General features: G+C 39.5%; 1 long non-coding RNA gene across 1 annotated transcript; it reads right to left on the minus strand.

Moving 5' to 3' along the window:
• Nucleotides 1-13804: 13804 nt before the first annotated feature.
• Nucleotides 13805-15072, minus strand: LOC123044858 (uncharacterized). Its single transcript, XR_006420583.1, has 2 exons — nt 14513-15072; nt 13805-14065 (listed from the first exon to the last, which is right to left on the minus strand). It is a non-coding gene; the product is annotated as an uncharacterized lncRNA (long non-coding RNA).
• Between the last annotated feature and the right edge of the window lie 2585 nt (nt 15073-17657).

Below are 17657 nucleotides of genomic sequence, written 5' to 3' on the forward strand. Positions count from 1 at the left end.
GGACTTTACAAATAGAAAAAAAAGAAAAAAAGGAAGGCCAAAAATAAAAAAAGAAAGAAGGCCAAAGAAAAAAAAGAAAGAAAAAAAAGAGAAAAAAATAAAATGAGAGAAAAAGAGAGAAGGGACAATGCTACTATCTCCTTTTCCACACTTGTGCTTCAAAATAGCACCATGATCTTCATGATAGAAAGTCTCATATGTTGTCACTTTCATATACTAGTGGGAATTTTTCATTATAAGAACTTGGCTTGTATATTCCGATGATGGGCTTCCTCAAAAGTGCCCTAGGTCTTCGTGAGCAAGCAAGTTGGATGCACCCCACTTAGTTTTTTTTTGAGCTTTCATATATTTATAGCTCTAGTGCATCCGTTGCATGGCAATCCCTGCTCACTCACATTGATATATATTAATGGGAATCTCCATAGCCCATTGATACGCCTAGTTGATGTGAGACTATCTTCTCATTTTTTGTCTTCTCCACAACCACCATTCTATTCCACATATAGTGCTATGTCCATGGCTCACGCTCATGTATTGCGTGAAAGTTGAAAACGTTTGAGATTATTAGAGTATGAAACAATTGCTTGGCTTGTCATAGGGGTTGTGCATGATTAAATACTTTGTGTGATGAAGATAGAGCATAGCCAGACTATATGATTTTGTAGGGATAACTTTCTTTAGCCATGTTATTTTGAGAAGACATGATTACTTTGATTAGTATGCTTGAAGTATTACTATTTCTTATGTCAATATAAACTTTTATTTTGTATTCATTTGGATCTGAACATTCATGCCACAATAAATAAAATTACATTATGAATTATGCTAGGTAGAATTCCACATCAAAAATTTCTTTTTTATCATTTACCTACTCACGGACGAGCAGGAATTAAGCTTGGGGATGCTTGATACGTCTCCAACGTATTTATAATTTTTAATTGTTCCATGCTATTATATTACCCCTTTTGGATGTTTATGGGCTTTATTTTACACATTTATATCATCTTTGGGACTAACCTACTAACCGGAGGCCCAACCCATATTGCTATTTTTTTGCCTATTTCAGTATTTCGAAGAAAAGGAATACCAAACGGAGTCCAAACGGAATGAAACCTTTGGGAGCGTTATTTTTGGAACAAATCTGATCCGGAGAGCCTGGAGTGCAAGTCAAGAAATCTCCGAGGGCCCCACGAGATAGGAGGGCGCCCCCCCCCCCTGTAGGGCGCGCCCCCTGTCTCGTGGGCCCCTCGGCGTCCACCGACGTACTTCTTCCTCCTATATATACCTACGTACCCTGAAAACATCCAGGAGCACCACGAAACACAATTTCCACCGCCGTAACCTTCTGTATCTGCGAGATCCCATCTTGGAGCCCCTACCGACATTTTGCCGGAGGGGCAAGCAACCACGGAGGGCCTCTACATCAACATCCTTGCCCCTCCGATGAGTTGTGAGCAGTTTACCACAGACCTACGGGTCCATAGTTATTAGCTAGATGGCTTCTTCTCTCTTTTTGGATCTCAATACAATGTTCTCCCCCTCTCTTGTGGAGATCTATTCGATGTAAACTCTTTTAGCGGTGTGTTTGTCGAGATCCGATGAATTGTGGGTTTATGATCAAGTTTATCTATGAATAATATTTGAATCTTCTCTGAATTCTTTTATGTATGATTGAGTTATCTTTGCAAGTCTCTTCGAACTATCAGTTTGGTTTGGCCTACTTGATCGATCTTTCTTGCCATGGGAGAAGTGCTTAGCTTTGGGTTCAATCTTGCGGGGTTCTTACCCAGTGACAGAAAGGGTTGCAAGACACGTATTGTATTGTTGCCATCGGCGATAACAAGATGGGGTTTATATCATATTGCATGTGTTTATCCCTCTACATCATGTCATCTTACTTAATGCGTTGCTCTATTCTTATGAACTTAATACTCTAGATGCATGCTGGATAGCGGTCGATGTGTGGAGTAATAGTAGTAGATGCAAGCAAGAGTCGGTCTACTTGTTATGGACGTGATGCCTATATACATGATCATGCCTAGATAATCTCATAACTATGGGCTTTTCTATCAATTGCTCGATAGTAATTTGTTCACCCACTGTAATACTTATGCTATCTTGAGAGAAGCCTCTAGTGAAACCTATGGCCCCCGGGTCTATCTCTTATCATATTTGCTTTTCAATCTACTTTATTTGCATCTTTACTTTTTGCATCTATCTTATAAAATACCAAAAATATATTTATCTTATCATACTATCTTTATTAGATCTCACTTTCGCAAGTGGCCGTGAAGGGATTGACAACCCCTTTATTGCGTTGGTTGCGAGTTCTCAGTTTGTTTGTGTAGGTGCGTGGGACTTTTGAGGAGCCTCCTACTGGATTGATACCTTGGTTCTCAAAACTGAGGGAAATACTTACGCTACACTTTTCTGCATCACCCTCTCCTCTTCGAGGAAAACCAACGCAAGCTCAAGACGTAGCATCCATGGCCAGCCAGGCGCGAGGGGGGCAAGCGGGCGCGGCCTAGGCTTCGCGGGGAGGCCGGAGGGCCGCAGCGGGGTGAGCAGTGAGCGCTGTGGAGCAGCATGGCGGGCGGGCACGGGTGGCGAGCGGCAGTAGGAGCAACGTGGGGCAGTAGCCGGCCGCGGGCTGTGCGCGGGGCTACGTGCAGAAGGGCGCGGGCGTGCGCGTGCAAGGCGACATCCGATCATGGCGACCACTGCGAGTACGGGAGCGGTGGCCGGGTGAGCTAGAGGCGACGAATTGAGCAATGAGGAGAGGGGAAAGATGCAGGGGCTCACAGTACCCTACAGATGTGCTCAAGCATGCTCGAGGAGGGCTCGGTGCGGCGAAATCGACGGCGGAGCTCATCGGAGCAGAGGAGGAAGACGACGACGATGTGGGCGCTGTAGTGGCTCCGAGCTCCAATGTGATGCGCCTAGCGAAGTAGCGGACGGTGGTGATCCTCGGGGACACAGTGGGACGGCGAGAGGGGCATGGTGGCTATGGCTAGGCCGTATCCATGGCGATGCAGCGAGCTCACGAGCTCGGGAAAGGGGATCTGGCGAGGGGAAGAGAGGCTGAGAGGGAGGAGGGAGTGGGAGTGGTAGGTGGAGGATTCGAGGAGGCAAGTGGGGAGAGGGGAGACAAGGGGAGCCCGAGGCGTCGCCCTTATCCCCTCGGGGCGGCGTCGGCGAGGCTGGTTCGACGGGGACGAGCTCCTGTTCGGGCGCAGTCGTGAACAGGAGAAGACGACCGGGGGGGGGGGGGAAGATGGGCTGGGCCTGGTTTGGTCAGAGGCTAGCTGGGTCGAGGCCCAACGAGGGGGAGGGTTGCCCCCTTTTTTATTTTCTTATTTTAGTTTTTACCTTATGTTTATTTTCTTTGAGCCACTAAAAGAGTTTTGTTTAATACAAAACTTGGCACAAATACAAGGCAATACCCTGGGTTGGTACAGAAAGTTTCAAAGCATTTGGGAGTGTTCAACTATTTTTAGAAATTGAAAATTTCAAATAACTGGTTGTTGGTCCACTGAATAAATTTTCAGGGGCTTTGTGGGAATCCAAAAGAGGTTGGTTCCAACATGACAATGATCAGGTGAATTTATAGAATATTGTGAACATTTTAGATTTGACATCTGAAAACTTTTATTTTTGATTTTGTTTTAGATTTGAATTTGAACCGGTTTCGAACCAACATGAGTTTAACAACAGTAATCATGATGATGTGGCATCATTAGGAGGGAATTATTGTAGCTTAATTATTCAGGCGTCACATAGCTAGTATTATTTGTTGAAACTAGTTGACCGAGTAACTAAATGTTTTCAAAAAACTGATAAGAGGACATCTAACTTGGTTTTGCAGGGTATGCATATGATGTGGTATCGTCTTCGTCATGATAATGAGTTTATGTATGAGATGGTTATATGTTGTAATGTTAAGTGGCCTGTGCGTCACGGAATGATGGCTGGAACCACAAGATTGCCATGTTACTGTAAATATCATAGATATAGCCTACAAGTTACATGTGATGATGGATACTGCACATGGAGACCCCGACATGGAGAAAACGTACTTGGCGTGGGACGAGGAGCTATAATTTCGTGCCACGGTGTAATTTCTGAATTTGGTGCCACGACAATGTTTTCTGAAACAACAACACATTCCAAAATTACTGCCACGATAACGTTTTTGAAATGATTGCCACAACAACGAAATATTGGCCGTCGCGACTCTTCAACTGAAGATTGAAGATTACCACGGAGATTCCCGGCGCACAGGGCTATACCATATCATGCTTTTATGATATGCCCGAGATGTTTATCCCTTTATTGTTTGCACCCTTAGATTGCGCAGTAGTCAATTATTAGGGTGATCTCTCACAATAAATATCAAGTTAAAAGTTGCTCTTCCCAATGTTGCAACTGTCTATAACATGTGACTTTTGGAGTACTACATGCTACCATGCGTACAAACGAGAAGTGAAGCGTAAGGCGAGTGAGGTAGGACTTTACAACGAAAACACTTGGTTGCCTTAAAGTTCTAGCAGAAAAGTTCCAAGCTTGGAGCACGAAGCATCGAAAGATGAACAAGAGTCATATGGAGATACGATTAGTAAAAGATTGCCTACCTGCTGAAATTCACATCGTATGAGATGCTATCATCCATGGGTGTGAATGAGATCAGGATCTTTAATCACTCACTTTCAATTATGAGAGATATTAATTTGAGTGGGAGTACACTTTATATTTAAATTGTCTAGACACTAGTGCAACATTAATTATAAATAATTGTCTAATTGAATTTTATGTCTCTTGTTGTAGATCAATGGCCCGCAATATGTTCTACTTAGCCCCTTTGTTAGAAAAAGAAAAGGTGGATGCTAATTGTGGAAACTATGTGGCTTGGATCTGAAACCTGATATTTGTTCTCAGGAGTTCTCAGAAGGAGTACATGCTGGATCAACCACTGGGTGATGCTCCTAGAAAGGATGCAACACCAGAAGAAGTTGCTTCTTACGCTACTTGCAGTGATGACTATGATTCAGTCCAGTGCCCCATGTTAACTTGCATGGATCCTCTACAGAAGCATTTTGAATGATCTACTACACAATTTATTATTGAGTCACTGGAAGTTCTGTACAAGAAACAAGCAAGGACCAAACTTTTGAATTAACCAAGGCCTTGATTGAATGCAAAATGAAAGATGGTTCCAATGAGTGAGCCTATAGTTAAGCTTGCCAGCTATGTTGATAGACTAGCTTCTCTGGAATTTGGAGTTCCTCCAACACTCGGTACAGATATTGTGCTTGCTTCAACCCCCATCTTACGATGGCTTTATCATGAATTACAACATGAATGGGATGGAGAAAAGTGTAAACGAGTTGTTTGGTATGCCCAAAACTGTGGAAGCTGGAATGCAAAAGAACAAAATAGTGTTGATGGCCAACAATACCACCAATTTCAAGAAGAAGGGCAAGTCTAAGAAGAAGAAATCTACTGAAGCCGGTAAGACCGAGTCTCAGAAGAATAAAAAGGGTGGAGCCTCTAAAGAGACTAAATGTTTCTACTACAAGCAGAAGGGACACTGGAAGCATAACTGCAAGAAGTATTTGGCAGTTAAGAATTTCGTTAAAGGTATAATTGCTATACAAAGTTAATGTTATTCTAATTGTAAAATTTCTGTATGTCATGAGCATACCGATAGGTTGCTCTCATTTTGCAAACTGACACAGGGAGTACAGAGAGCTCACAAGGAGAGAAGAAATGAAGTCATGATACAAGTCGGGGATGGTGATGGGATCGTAACTCAGAGACCGTCAAAGTCATGTCTTTAGTTTATCTTCAAGATTTATCTTAGAACTAAAATAATAGTTATTTTTTGCTTTGGAGTTATGTAATGCATTATCCTATGGGTTATGCGATGGGTATTCTTATAAGTTTTAAACAATAGTTGTTTTATGAAAATATGTTTTGATTAAACCTCTATTTTGTGATGATTTATTCATGATAAATCTTAAAGTTTGGGATCTATAACATTGAAGCTAAACGTCTTAAGATGACCAATAAATCCACTTGTGTGTGGCACTGCTTGGTTATATTGAATAATTGATCTTCATAGAGATGAAGCATAAAATTCCTTTATTTGAAATGACTAAAGTCTGAAGGACATAACATGACACGGTGAATATTTATACTCCATCAATGTTATGAGTAAATATGATTTACTTGATTAAACATAAGGACTAATTTTTTTTGAAATATTTTGAAGAAATTAAGGATGAAGATGTAATATCATTATGATAAAAGATAAAACAATGATTCTTCTTTCATGAAGAAATATATCTAAGTCATAAATTTAGCAAGCAATTGAATAATTATGGAATTATTATTACCGATTTGTTCTCATCAAAAAAAATTTGGACTTATGAATGAAACAACATAATATTCACTAAACAGATGCACCATGTCAAAGGGTCTGATAAAAACTATAAAAAGGTATAGAATACTTTAGACCAAAGTTTCTTTATGGGTTTTGTATTTTGCTCTCATTAAATTCAAGGGACAAAAGGTTTGTCATAGAATGAATACTTTTTGAGAAAAAGGTTTTCTTGTTAAAGGGGCAAGTGGGAGGATGATATAGCTTACTGAGATTATTAATCTCTGGCTTAAGTTATAACAAGATAAAACCAAAAAAAATTCTGGAATATTTTGTCTGTAAAACTAGGAGAAGAAATTGCTACATTAGATGTAGAAGTTTTAGTTAAGACTGTAAAAAAAATGCAAACGTCAGGTAAGATTATCAAATTTGCTATTTCATCTTAGAAGAAGATGAAACCTTCACAGTACGAGGAAGCAGTGATGGCACCCAACTAGAAATGTATAACTTAAATAATTGAAATCCAAAGTGAAGTCCATATACAAGGAACAATTTTAGAACTTGATGAAATCTTCGGAGGGTGTATAAATGGATCTTCGAATGTTCATGGATAGTGATCCTGAAAAAGTTTTAGAAAAGGTGTTTTGTAGGAAGAATTGCTCTTGTCAAATATTCTTATTAGTAGCAACACTAAAAATATAAATGGATTGCAGTGGTGAATGTTATTGATATATAACATATGAGTAAGAAAATTGTTTTGAAAGAGATTTCAAACAAGATGTATATAAGATACAACCAAAAAGGTTTTGATGGAATATCATAATGAAATCAATATTTTAAAACCATATGTATGATTCGAAATAGTGTATCAAGTAGCTGGAATTTTGATAAAATAATTGGAGAATTTGGAATATATCAAAAAGCTTGTGAATACAAGAAGTTTAGTGGAAGCTATATAACATTTCTAATCGTACATATGTATGACATATCACTTGATCAGAAATAATATATAGTATATTAGCGCAAAAGATTAAAAACATCTTTCTAAAAGGACTTAGAATTATTGGATGAAAATTTATATAGATAGATAGATACATTTGATTATACTAAGACATGTACTGTGATAAAGTTTTAAAGAAGTTTAAAAAGAGAAAATGTTTCTCGAAATGTCACATAGTATGACACCGTGCCGAAATCAATAATATCTGAGCATGTGTGGATGAATAGAGTTCAATTTACTTCAGAGACTGAATTCATCATATGTGCTATCAAATGTACAAAGCCATATGTTTTCATATGAACTAATCGTTAGTAGTAAGTACCATTGTGATCCTGGAGAGATTCACCAGGGTGATTTCTTAAAAAAAATACCTCAATTGGACAAAGGCTTTGCTTCTTGTCCTTGGAGGAGATGAAGAGATTGTTGTAAATAGTTACACAAATTTTTTGCTGTAAAGGTTACACAAAGACAACTTCATGACTGATATGAATTAACTATTGGGCAGTAATTTTTGAAACAAACATAACTTGTGGATCTGTAAATGATATAGATTGAGACTTGATAAGTTTTTCAATAGATATAATATGGATCAATAAAAGGTTTATTGATAGATAATGATGTAATTCCAAATGAACATTGACTATATGAAGATATAGCAATTTGACTATATGGAAATATAGTGTTACTATAGAATGGACTATATGGAGATATAGTGTCACCATTAATGTAAGAAAAAATTTATACAAAAGAACCAGATACTACCAACAAAAATAACATTAGGATTTGGAGAATGTCAGATCCAGTGACGAAGGCTCTACCACTAGCAAAGCATGTGCTACACCAGATAGATATTGGAAGTTAGATAAACATGCAACTAGATTATTGACTATAGTGCAAGTGGGAGATTTTGGAAATATGCCCTAGAGGTAATAATATTTGTATTATTATCTTTTCATATTCATAACTATAGATTTTATATTCTATGGTATAACTACTATGGTCCTGGAATATGTGATTCTGTGGAAAACTCATATGCATGTGTGGAATGATAAACAGTTAAACAAAAGGTTCCTTGTCTTGCCTCCAGGACTAGCTCAAGTGTTGTTGGTGATCACGTTTTCCGGATCTTAGGATATTGTTAAGAGTAATGATAGTCCTAAAACAACATTGAGGTAATGACGTTAGGAGATCGGTCATATCGAATCGACCCAATCGTGTATGTTATGAATTGAGTTAATACAGTTGTAATAACAAAGAGTGTTAACATGTGATTTTCCTCCTTAGAACATGATAGTGTTCTAGTCACTTCTAACCGTACGGTGGACTTTGGGGTTTCTCAAACCTCACCTGTAACACGGTGATCATAACAAAAATTTACGGGTTCATCAATTTTTTCTTGACAAGGGACTAGATAGCTTGAGAGTGGGGTTTGCTCCTTCGACAATGGGGAGATATTCTTAGGGCCCTCTCAGTGTGATGGCATCAAGCATCATCTGCCAGACACATGTCACTGCGTCATGGGGATGCCGGAACACAATAACGAGAAAGAAGAACAAAACCAATAATGATTATTTCGGTATAGTGAGCATAGTGATGACTCAGGAGGATACCAATGCATCCTGGGTTTTGTGAAGTATCACAAAGCAAAGGGAAGATCACACCGAGCAATACCGGGTTTTACGGATAAATATATATAGGTGGAAAATGTTTCTAGATATGTTAAATTATATATAAAATGGTCTAGAAGTATCTATAACTATTTTATATTTAATTTAATATCAACGGGCCTAAAAAGGACAAGAGGTGGAAGGCAACTTGGGCCACAAAGGCCCAAGTGGGGGAGGCAGCTCCTTCACTAGGAAGGATGCTGAATTGGAGGAGGGGGAGGATTTCTCCTCCCCTCCTTAGGACGACGCCCCAAGGGAGACTCCTTCCCCTTTGGTGGCAGCCCCTCCTCCCCCCTCTATCCTATATATACTAGAGGATTTTGTCCATTGATACATACAAGTTTTGATCCTCCTCTAGTTCTTCTAGTTCTAGTTCTAGTTGGTCCTAGTTGACTAATTAGAGCTAGGCTAATCCTCTTGTCCTCATAATTAGAAGCCCTGCGTGGTTCTAATTTGCTCCCTCTAACTCTCCAGCGACAACTACTCTGGAAGGCGAAGCACTGCCGGATCATGAAGGTTGCATGCTTGCAACCAAGTAGAGAGTCCGTGCTTTTGGTCTTCAGTTCAAGGGACTGTTTGTGGGCAGTTCGCCGGAACGTTCATCAAGGGTTCAAGGGACTCCAAGTATGATCTACACCGACACGTTCTTCTTCCTCTGCAACTCGGTGAAGGTAACGATCTTGATCCCAACCCATTATGCATCTTCATATTGATCCTGGGTGTGCGTAGGCATGATTTTTTTGTTTACTACTACGTTTCCCAACAACATCCACTTTTCAATTTAATTTCAGAGGCAACACTACATGATGGCTTGTTATGCTTATTGTGTTTCTCAAATTCTTTTGTCACAATTTGATTTTCACTCTTAGTTCGCTCCTATCTTGCTTTACTAGCTCTAGTAAGATCATCTTTCAAAATATGTCCAGGAGAGGAAGCAATGTAATATGTTTATCCTTATAAACAAGAGTATACTGATGTTTTCTACCATGGTGTACAATTTTTTTATTGAATTGCCATGGTCTGCCAAGTAATAAGGAGCATACTTGCATTGGTACCACATCAAAATCAACATAATCAACATGTGTAGCGATACTAAAATGCACATGAATAGTACGTGTTACCTTAATCTTGCTGCTGTTGTTGAACCATTGTATATAGTAAGGATGAGGATGTGGTCTGGTGGTGAGAGACAACTTCTCCACCATCTCCATGCTAGACAAGTTGTTACAACTCCCTCCATCTATGATGACATAGACAGAACATTCCTTTACAACTCCCTTTGTATGGAACGGGTTGTGCCTCTGATTTTTCTCAACTTGTGTTACTTTCACACTCAAAACACGTTGAGCAACTAAACTTTCATACATGTTAGCATCTTCAGCAGCCATGTATTGTGTCTCTTATTCAAAATCATCGCCACCTTGTTCTTCACTCGCAATAAGAGCCAAAGTCTCGTCATCATAGTCACTAGCGGACTCATACCCACCATCCTTAGTAACAATCATTACACGCTTGGATGGGCATTGGCTCACATAGTGACCTCCACCCTTGCAACGGCGACATATAACATCATGCGTTTCCCCTGTTGATGCCATGGATGAAGAAGAGCTGTGTGTGGGATCGGAAGGTGTGTTCTTTGCAGATGGTGGTGGTGCATGTTTTCTTGTATCTTGGTTGGAGTTGGCGACTGAAGCAGACAATGGTGGAGCAGAACATGTGGAGTTAGAAGATGCATGCGGTGTCCATGATGAAGTTTGACCTGTAGAAAAGTTAGTCCGTGCCAAGGCCTGTCGATCCTGCACTTCACGTTCAACTTTGCAAGCAAGATGGAATAAACGAGTGATATTGTTATACTCCTTATACTCTAAGATAGTTTAAATTTCTCTATTTAACGCACCCATAAAATGTGCAAGCATAGCTTCATTATCCTCCACAATACCACATCTAATTATGCCAGTTTGTAATTCCTGATAATTTTCCTCTACAGAATTTTTTTGCTTGTCTTCAACACTGCAATTTTTGGAGTAATTCATGTTGACAATATGATGGAACCCAACGAGTACGCATAACATTTTCAAAGTAGCCCAAGTAGTTAGTATATTATCATGATAAATCAACGATGTTCAGACCACCAAACAAATGCAAAACTAGTGAATTCACACACACAATAGCTACACATCTGTCCTCAGGATATTGTAAGCATGTAAAACATTGTTCAATTTCTAACTCCCAAGTTAGATATACACCAGGAATGTATCTACCCTCAAATGGCGGAATATTAATTTTAGTTTAGGGATATGGTCATTATCTCGTATGAGGTGGTGGTGCAGTCCTACCGTTGCGATTGCAGGTGTGTGGATGACCTGGTGCTTGTAGTGGTTGCACATAGTCTTGATTTGGATTAACCCCATCCTCGTAATCACCCTCGTAATCGTCATACTCATCGACAGTAGTAGTAGGAGCCACAAAAGCATTAATAGCAGTAGCAGTGACACTGGAATGTTGGCATTACCCATCAGGAACATGCTTCACTCGTCCTACTTGATCCGAGCGACGTGGAGGTGGTTGTGGTTGTTGTTGCAACAGTGCATCAGGTGGTGGTGGTAGATGCGCGAGCACTTCATTGAACTTGGCATACAGCTTAGTGCCAATCATATTCACAATGTCATCTAGCCTTTACATTGCCTTTCCAACGCCGCTCATCACGTCTTGCCCCCGTTCACCCAACATTTGTTGAAATTTATCATGTACTTCCTTCTTTGTCATGTTCTCCTAGTCCAGCTCATTCACTTGTAATCCTATCATGGTTAGAAGCAATAGAAACACATAGGAATATGTCCTATAGACTACTAATAGGATGTGGCATGGTGGAAAGTCAATAATGCTTTGAGCGAATCACAAATTCTTATCCGTTCTTACCAAGCAGCAGGCGGTGATCGACAACCTGTGTAGTCAAACTCCAAAAGCTTGGATAGAGCGATTGCCAGGTGGTGTCAAATGTATGACGTAGAGATATGTGGAGCTGGGAAGGCTTATATTATGGTAGCAAAAAGGATCAACAATAATCAATTCAGAGATGCAAAGCTAAATAAATGCTCAACAACGATACTGTTCTGGTCCTAGGCTAGAACGTGTTAGAGACGCGAGTCTAGATCACTAACAGAATCACGATGCTGCATGTAAATAAGGGGAAATCACACTATGATTTTTCTTCTTTCTTTTTTGTATTTTTTTTGCAAAAATCACTACAATTATGAGTGTCTCAAAATGCTACCCAAGGCCTAAAAATAGGATATGCATGAATTTTTTGACTCCTTTTTATGGAACGATTTGGTGCAGCGATGACCAAAAATTGCGAAAAAAAATCACTATGATGTCGAGTGTCTTAAAACGCTGCCACATACCTAAAACATGATAGGCCAAAAATACTTTAACCAACCAAAAAAATGTGGGAAAACTGCAAAAAAGCTCTCCAGACCTTTTTTTGGGAATCACCCTCTACTACGGACAGAGCAGGATTGATGAAATCCAAAACCTACTCAGAAAAAGCAACACGAATCTGGCAAAATATGGATCTAGAAAGCAACATGAGTATGTGATTGACTCGGATTGGTGGCAGATATGCGGTGGTATATGTGGACTCAGATTGGTGGCAGATATGTGGTGGTACATGTGGACTCGGATTGATTGCGGATATGCTGTGGTATATATGGACTCGTATTGGTGGCAGATTGTAACAACCCAACTACCCAAGTGTAATTGATGAGTTTCTCAAACCATTTAAATAAGGGAACCACTAGGGATCAGACTACTGATCCCTAGCGTCCCATCAGATCAGGTTGCTGCCGTTGGATTAGACCTTCTAGGAACGTTGGATGTGTGCAGGATCAAGTTAATTTGGAAGTGATTGTGTTCCAGTACAGAAGCATTACCACGTGATTTGGGTATCCCAGATTTTTAGGAAGCCGAGCAGTTTCATGAAACTAATTACATACTTTCTAAAAAGGATTAATCTAGCATAATGGGTTTCCAGTTAATGCAATTTACTTCCTTCTGATGGAAAAATAATTTCCTATAATGTCTCTTAAATAATTACATATAAAGTTATGTTTCTGTCCACTAAAAGTTTTCCTCCGTATGCACCGAAAATTGCTTCCATATTCTGAATGGATTTTTTTCCATGTTGAGAAAGAAAATGATTTTTCCCCATGATTACAAAAATAAGAATGCTTCATACATTCATATTACATGCTTCCGATAGTCTACAGATTTGCTTCAATCAGGATCAATTTGTCAATATTATCGTGCATCATCTGTCAAACATATTTGCATCATTCTTCTACGCAAATGTTTCTTTAGATATTTCATAAATCAACTAGCAATACGTTACAGAAACACAGATTCATTTTGGATCTGGATGGTCTCCGACGACTTGATAATATGTTTCATACGATAAACATTTTTTTGTAGATAATAGTAAAGCTTTCTGCTAGTGCAGTATAAATTTGCTTCGATATAATTAAAAATGTATCCCATGTAACATTTTATTTTGTTTTCAAGGGAACAATTTTTTGCTTCCACTGATGAGATAATTTTATGCTATCATAATCGAAATTTATTTTGATGTACCAAAAAATTATGTCCAAGCACTTTGCTTCCATGTAACAAAAATTTGCACCGAAGAATTTTTGTCCAACACAAGAAAAACTTTGCTTCCCACATATTTTTTTTTGCTTCCATCAAATACAATGGTTTCCATGGTAAAAATAAGTTTTCTTCAACAGAACATAAGTTTGTTTCTTGCTTCATCCCTTCATACTCTTAAGTTTAAAGCGTGATACAAAATTATTTCCTTCCAAGTCGCCAATATTACGTTCGCTGCTTCTAAATGAATATCTTATGTTTCCTATAGGTCATCCTCATTCTAGGCCAGATCAATGTGTCATCACACTTCTAGGTGCATGCATCGGTCACCTCCATATACAGGCAGTTCCCATCAGCTCCAAATCTAGCACACAACTTCTCAAAGCATATGTCACCAAATATATGAAATATATGAAGCGTGACGACAGTGTTTGAATGCAAATAATGCTCTTGACAATGTAAAAAAAATATAGAAAAAGGTAGAAGTATGTTTATATTGCTGTAAGCTATATGAAATAAAGGAAACATAAGATAAATTTAGGAAGCATGGCGGGGATACTAAGAAGCATCAATTACTTGTTATCTCGACATAACTTATACCTAGTGGAAGCATAGAATATTCTAACTAGAAACTAGTAACGAATGTTAACAACATATGTGTGCACCAATCATTTTGTGATCTACAAACCAATTTCATCCATCGATGCAAACAAACTGGAATGCCGAAGCACATGTATGATGCTTATGAAGCATGGATAGAGAATAACCAGTATGTGTAATTAGATGATGATGGAACGGCGGGTGCTTCATGTAATGCAATACCTTTGATTGGGAGGCAAGGCGAGGAGGGGAAAGTATCCAATCTGATGTTTCTTCGGCCGTCGGGTGGTACTCCGGCACTTAGTTCAAACCTCCTAGCAACCTGGTGAGGCAACAAACGTGGTGGATATGGTGGGAACGGCCACCTAATGCTGGAATGACACACTTGTCAATTGGGATGTCGCCAGGGGAAGTAGGTTGGCACAGTTCCAGATCCACACATGGGGTCGGATCTGGGCGGTGTAGTCAACTGCAGCGTTGGTCATGGATTGGATCTTCGGCGCGAGGTGGAAAGGAAGCAATGGCACGTCGGACGTAAAATCTGGGTGCTTCAATAGAGGACAGGGGCAGCATGGTTGACGGCGAAGGGAGGTCCGACGAGAGATGAGAGATGAATGGAGGTCTGGAAGAGATGCAACATGAGAGGGATTAGGGGGAGTAAAAGATGAGAGGGATTAGGGGTTATGCGAGGATGCCTGCGTCAAATACGGTTGGTTAGCAACGACAATGAGGGATTGCATGCGGTACCTCTCTGGCCGTGGGATTAATCAGGCATCAACGGATGGCGTGTGGTCTGGCGTTTGCCTCGTATCAGCCTACAGATAAGGAGCATTTCCCTTTAAATAAACCTATGTTGTATGCCGTGATCTTTTGTTGTGCCATTTCCATATTAATGTTTCATGCATCATGATCATATTGTTGTGTTGCATTTTGCATCCTTGTGTTCATATGTTTTTGTGTGCAACTTCATCATCTTTTGCTGGTTGGCGTCGCCTCTGCCATTGTTCGTCTATTCCGTTTTTAGCAAAATGCGGAATATGTCAAATTCAACAAGTCCCAGATTTTCATTTTTGGCAGTTTCTTGTTTAATCCATTTGTCTGCAGTTTCATACACCAACACGAGCATTTATGTATTGTTTTTGGGTAGAAAAATCTAACTAATCTATTCATGCCAGCAGTTTTGTCCTTCGAGTAAGTTTTGGTGCATGTCACTTTAGCAGTAAGTTGCATTTTGTGATTTATGTGTGAATGTACGCAAACATCATAAGGATAAACTTTGTATACCATTTTTTCCCATGTCAATGACTTGTGGGCCCTGTGAGACCCACCTATCATCCTCTCATCCAGTCAACGTGCCCCTAGGCCTATCCGCCAGTCTCAGATTCTAGCCACGCCCATGTGGATCTAGCAATTTCCCCCTCTATTCTGTTTTTAGCGAAATGCGGAATATGTTAAATTCTACAAGTCCCAGATTTCCATTTTCGGCAGTTTCTTGTTTAATCCATTTGTGTGCATTTTCATACACCAACACGAGCATTTATGTATTGTTTTTGGGTAGAAAAATCTAACTAATCTATTCATGCCATCAGTTTTGTCATTCGAGTAAGTTTTGGTGCATGTCACTTTAGCAGTAAGTTGCATTTTGTGATTTTCGTATGAATTTACGCAAACATCATAAGGATAAACTTTGTATACCATTTTGGAGTGTTTCATGTCTACTTGCTGCCGGTATTCTTGGCATGTCATGATAAACTTGTTATGCTACTGTTTCAAGCTTGCGAACATGCCACTTCAATGTTACTGTTTCAGCTTCACTTAAATTTCACCAAGTCATGAAATGTGTAACAACAACATTGCATTTTGTAAATTCCATATCAATTTAACCATGATGCTTTTAAACTTAAACCTTTTGGTTAATTGTTGCATTCCCAGCATATTGCAACCACATAACATGTATGAGCATTTTACGTTCATGTAGCATGCTGTTTTGGTGCTTGCAAGATGGCACGATGCTGTTTATGGCAGATTGCATTGTATTATGATTTGCTCACCATTTGAGTGCTATGCACCAATTATCATGATATTTATATCCATTTCATCTCAAATTTTCCATTCTTTCCAGTGGAATACTTAGGTTACCAAAATTTTGCACATATCTTGTTTTTCTTCCTATTCATTACTGTTTCCTTCCCATTACCATTTCTTTCGTTCCAGTAGAACCGTAACTCCGATCGACACGTTCTTTATATGCAATAGTGGTAGAACTGAGTGTAGAATATGATTATTGCCATTCCATGCATCATACTATCACCATGTTCATGTTTTGTCCAGATTGCATTTTCCACCTAAAATAAGCATGAAGCAATTGCTTGGACCACTCCTAGGTGGCTTAAGGTTTTATTTAACATTGCAATGAGTTGATGCCATGCTAACAACGCTTAAATTTTTATGCATGCATCCTTCATGTTTGCATAATAGCCATGCTGGTTCCTTCATTGGATTGTTTGTTCTTTTCTGGTTTATCTTATGGGTATAATCTGGAGACGCTACCGAGTTCGAGGAACCCATTGAGAATGTTTACGAGGAGTAGAGTTACTATCCCACCGAAGAGACTTCAGGCAAGATGATCATTACCCTGTATATCACTACTATCTTTGCTTGCTAGCTATCTCGTTAGTTTCGCTATGTCTCGTTACCTACCACTTGTTCGCCAAGCCTCCCAATATGACATGATAAGCCTCTAACCCCACCTTCCTAGCAAACCGTTGTGTGACTAAGTTACCGCTTGCTCAGACCCTCTTATAGTGTTGCTAGTTGCAGGTGCAGTGCAGGTTGTTCCATTTTTGGAACATGGATATAATGGGATATCACAATACCTCTTATTTAATTAATGCATCTATATACTTGGTTATGTGTGTGGACGGCTCGACCTTTTGCCTGGTGTTTTGTTCCAGTCATGCTGCCTTAGTTTCCACCATACCAATTTTATGTTCCTTGATTAGTGTTCCTAATATGATTGGGGTTTATGGGCCCACCTTCATAGTTTGCTTTGAATAAAACTCTTCTAGTAAGGCCCAACTTTGGTTTTAACTTTGGCTAATAACAATTAAAACTGCATAGGGAGTAATTAACACATAGATAATTAATCAACAACCCAGGCCAGTACTCCTCATGAGTGTTGGGCCAAAACGGGCATAGTTTGGGGCCATCACGGGGCAACTCGAGGTCTAGTTTTACTTGTAGGCTGACATATCCAATCGTGGCCTGATTATGAGATACGCGCGGGTCCTATCGGGGTGTCAGCATGTCGGGAGGTCTTGCTGGTTTTGGTTTACCATTGTCAAAATGTCTTGTGCACCGGGATTCT

Source organism: Triticum aestivum, chromosome 2B, assembly GCF_018294505.1.
Source record: "Triticum aestivum cultivar Chinese Spring chromosome 2B, IWGSC CS RefSeq v2.1, whole genome shotgun sequence".
In the NCBI taxonomy this organism is placed as follows: Eukaryota; Viridiplantae; Streptophyta; class Magnoliopsida; order Poales; family Poaceae; genus Triticum; species Triticum aestivum.